The 5,068-nt window shown below is 35.1% G+C and overlaps 1 long non-coding RNA gene across 1 annotated transcript in view; it reads left to right on the forward strand.

Moving 5' to 3' along the window:
* The first annotated feature begins 2,855 nt into the window (after positions 1-2,855).
* The window catches only part of LOC111083137, an 18,477-nt gene continuing 16,264 nt past the window's right edge, over positions 2,856-5,068 (forward strand). The window contains exon 1 of the long non-coding RNA XR_002608819.1: positions 2,856-3,112. This is a non-coding gene — a long non-coding RNA (uncharacterized LOC111083137). The remainder of the gene's footprint in view (positions 3,113-5,068) is intronic.

Consider the following 5,068-nt stretch of genomic DNA (forward strand, 5'->3'; position numbering starts at 1 on the left):
TATTATATAAATCTTATACCTGTTATTTTCTAATGTGTGGACGACAATCTACAGTTTGACGTGATTATTATATAGATCTTATACCTGTTATTTTCTAATGTGTGGACGACAATCTACAGTTTGACGTGATTATTATATAGATCTTATACCTGTTATTTTCTAATGCTTCACGAGTTTTCGACATTTAAAAAAATTAACTTTTTAAAAGTTACGGCATAATTAAATAATATCAATGACCGATGCACAGTTTGTGTTTGTTAAGCACGGTGGACTATATATATATGAGATTAAATGGAAACCTGAACGATCTCAACCTTTTCTGACAGATTATAGATATGTTTGTATAAATACAAGAGACACAGATATATTTAACATTTGTTTAGATTTACCACACGGATTCTCGAAAGTTCCCTCCGGTATTTTTGTAACAAGGACACATTCCTCTATAGATGCTGATGTGTATTTTCCCACGTACATGTTATTTCTAATCGAAGTATTTTGTAATCAAGACTTTTACCCCGGGGGTGGGGGGTGGAATTACAATTAAAATTCGACAAAATGGAAAATACTACACTATAGGGTTTTTTTTGTTTTTTTTTGCCTGAATTCAGCACTACTTCAAAGTGAAATCAGATGTCAAGGGGCAGCAGCAAAGATCTTTATATTACCACTAGTGGAGTTAACATGTGAAAAATCTGTTTTGTTTTCCACTGTCCTGTGCTTGTTTGTTTTTATGTATTAGTTCGATGAAGTTTTTATAAGCTTAACTTTAGTAATTACACGATATAAATACACTATGTACAGTTACAGTCCTAAACTTAGAAACATGCTATAGTAGCCGAGTACAAAACTTGAGTCACGTCCAGAGGAATGTCTGGCATGATCCGTCGTAACCAGAAACAGACGTACTTCTTAAAATTTAAACTTTTTAAATGCTACTTCAGTATTGTTAACTGAGCTTTGTATATATCATAAATCATAATAAAACAAGATCACTATGTAAGTCTGTTCTTCCGTTGTTTTTTGTTTTACCCCAGTGTTACACAACGGGCTACGTGCGTCGTGGGGATCGAACTGTAATATACAACAGATATTATTATGCAGCATCATATATGTCTGTGTCTGGGCAATACAACAATTTTGATATGAAATTAACCCGATTTTACCCGCATGTAAAACAATGACTTTCTAAAACCATTTGTTTGTTTAAAGTTAAGCTTAAAGCTACACAATACTTTGTCCACCACGGGTATCGAAACCCGGTTTCTAGTGTAGTAAGTCCGCAGACATACCACTGTGCCACTAGGGGGCTCAAAAGTATAAATAAAACCAGAAAATTGGAAACGTATTACATCAACACCGAGTTTGTAGGAAAAAAAATCCTTTATGTATAGGAAAAGTTAAGGTACTTATAAACCCCTTTTGATCCAGTTGTAGGTTTGGATACTTGTAACGTTAAAATTCGGGGTACGATCCCCGTGACTGGAAAATGGCAGATAGTCCATTTGGTAACTTTGCTCTTAACTGATGTTTTTTCCTGAAAGCTGTGTGTTAAATTCTATCCCCCCCAAAAAAATAAAGACATAGGGATCAGCGGCAAGTCTGAGGGTTTATAACGCTAAAAGTCTGGTTTCGATACCTGCGATGGGAAGAATACAGATAACTCACTGTGTAGTTTAACAACAAAGAGACAGTGAGTCTAGCACCCATATAAACTGCTGAATCCGACCCTCGCCTACGTCACTTAGTTACAGTTCGTTGTCTTAAGGTGAAGACAGAGAACTTTTGAACGATGTACAGTTGTACGTATTCTACCTGAGCCCAGTCTGTTAGGAAGCAGTAAAGTATGCACAAATCGACTCAACACTTCTAGGACTAGCCTCGGTCCACTAGTATGTCTCTAAGTTATCATAATATAATCACCTCATTTCCACTTTTGTAATATTCTCACTAATCAAATACTCTGTAGTGCACACTTATAAATATTAGTATTGGCACAATAAATTGTTCTATATATTTATAATAGTATTGTTAATAATACAATCTATTACTTTCTATATCACTAATAATATTATTAGTATAAGATATTGTTAAATATGCTTATAATATTATTATTAGCTATCGCGTTATACATTTATTATAATAATATTAATATTATCACCTATTGTTTCATACTTGACGTTTCTCAACAACGTAAGCTAACTTCTAAGTACTGAGGTGTTTGGTCTCCGGTGTTGGAAGGGGCTTGAGAAAAAACAGGGTATAATAGAAACACTACAGTCTTCATACACGAAAACTGTAGTGGGTCAGTGAAAATTGATATAATTTAAATTATCAACACTCTTATTATGCTGCAATATTACACATTAAATACAAGTATTTATCACTGTTTGACTACTAATGTATGATATGAAACCGGTCATGAATTTTCAGAAAGAAAAAAAAACATTTAGCTTTTAGACTTTGTTTACAGAGTTCTTGATGAATCGAAACGTTGAGTAAATCTGAAACATTCTGGTTATTTTCATAATCTGAAATATCGCTAGACAATTGTTGAGTTTTCAGTTTTAGTATAAACTTAACACACGGGCTCTTCCTTAAACCTTGTGGCTTTGCAGAGAAGACAAACACGTGGGGGAGGAGTTTAGTACTAATGAGCTTATCTGCACGTGGTAATATTGACACTTATATACTAAATTGTCAAGTTTCTATCTAATTTTAATGCTTAAAAAGGAGGGCTTTAAACTGTGATTCCCAGTTTTTAACAGTATCTCTTATACCAAGTAAACTTTTATTAAAAAACAATATATATATATATATATAAACATCACTTACTAAATCATTGCTAATTTTGAACAGAATTGATACAGACGCTCCACAGACCACTGAACAGGGGTGTTTTCTTTACGTTAAATCCTGGTCGTTTTGCTGCATATACTCGTATGTTAACTTCACCAACTATGCATCAGTCCTCAAGATAGACAGCACGCCAATGATTACCTGACTCAGACTTGGGCTCGATAGACCTCCTCGCCTAATACTGGCTGTTTGTTTGATCTCGTGACGTAGAGTTGCTAGGTTACCGATAACGACTATTGTTTAAACTGTTTTGGTAAGTGTTGTCTCGGCTGGTTCAGGAATAGGTATGAACTAGTAGGAACGAAACAAGAAAAAAATCCAAAATCAACGCGTATATCTGTTTCCTTTCAGCGGGCCAACAGCACGGACGAATCCACTACCGTGAAGGGATGGTAGTTTTTGTTATCAATGTAATCTAATGCAGGGATTTCTAAACTTTTTAGCCGCGGACCTCCTTCCACTGGGGAAGGCGGAGCTAATACACAGTACTGTTATTTGTTAAATTAATTATTGATTAATTTTCTAAATATGTTGTTTTTAAGGTATTCAGTATGTACAGATTCATTGGGTGGCTCTGTCGGTATGCGGAATATTCTGGGGATCCTTGTGTTCAGAAAGTTTGGTGACCCCTAATCTAAGGAATGTAGTTAAACCATTAAATTCAGCATTGTATAAAGGTTAGCAAGTTTCATGGTGTTACTTTAACTCCACATATATGATAGCCAAATGTCTGTCTCTCTGTCACGCTCTGTATTTATGTATCAAAATGTTTATTTTCAAGAGTACATTACAGGAAAATTATTCATTTTTTGTAATTCCTAAAATTTCTTATTGGTATTAACGTCGGTCCGTCAGTCTTCGTATGTGCTGAACAGTCACTCTGAAAAAAAAAAAACAACAGAAAACAAAAATGCATAAATGCATTTCGGTATTATATATACATGCATGATTTTATTGTACCGTGTCGAATAAAGTGATTTGAATTGAATTAAATATCTCCACCTTGACACTTATAAAGATGACAAGGTAGTGATCTTTTCTTGCGCTCAGTTAAATGACAAGGAACGTTGGCATCCAGCGGAACCCCCCCCCCCCCCTTCCACGGCAACTTAGCGAAGCTGAGCGCTCTCTTGTGCTGGATGCATCTTTCACATCGAAAATCAAAGATTTTACCTAACAATGCATTGTATTTAGTCTCCTTTGCTTGAAAAAAAAGTTATAAACTGCCCACTAGACAATCATATTGCATGTACGCTCTGATCCAAGGAATTGGGTTAGCTGCACATTTTGTATTTATTCATCAATATTTTTAGGAAAATTACCGTTGGGTCGTTTCAACAGACGTCTGCTAGAATTGTTGATATTGTTGAGCATATAGCTGAAGGCAACATAATTATCCTGTTAATGTTAGTTTGACACAGTTTATTTGGAATTTCGCGCAAACGTACACGAAGCCTATCTGCGCTAGTTATCCCGAACGTAGTACTGATAGACTAGAGGGAAGGAAGCTAGACAACATCGCCCACCGCTAACTCTTGGGCTATTCTTTACGAATGAATAATGTATTAACCGTCACAATATAACATCCCCATGGTTGAAAGGTCGGGGATTCGAACTCTCGACCCTCAGATTGTGAGCCGAGTAACGTACCAACAAATTACATACATTCACAGGTTCTTAGGTATCTTAGAATTTGTAGCAATGTACAGTTCTTAATATCTAATATTAACATATTATCAAATAAAGTTATCTTAATGTCTTTGATGAGCAAAGTTTAATTACATATTTTACGTTTAAATATAAAAGTATTTATACAAATTTGAAAAAAAATAATTTAATCAAAATTATACACAATAAAAAATAATTTCTAAATTTTATTGTAGGGGAATTAATTTGAATTACTCATCTTATATAGTTGTATCACCTGCTACTGTGTGGATCTCTTTAGAGCCATTAACGATCCAGATAGTATCACGGAAGGGTGGAGGATGGTAGCTATACTAATAATTTAGGTTATGTTTAGTTTCCCCGAAAGGGAGCCGAAGGCTGCCTGGAGTGGTTACGTGTTTTAACCACTCTCACTACTATAAAGTAGTGTACTGTCTGTCTGTCAGTCAGTAGACACTAAAATGACGTCACATCATGGACATTTAATGTTGCAATTTGTACTGTCGTGACATCGGTAAAACGTGCGCATGCCATGAATCAC

The sequence above is a fragment of the Limulus polyphemus genome, unplaced genomic scaffold (genome assembly GCF_000517525.1).
Source record: "Limulus polyphemus unplaced genomic scaffold, Limulus_polyphemus-2.1.2 Scaffold8307, whole genome shotgun sequence".
Lineage (NCBI taxonomy): Eukaryota > Metazoa > Arthropoda > Merostomata > Xiphosura > Limulidae > Limulus > Limulus polyphemus.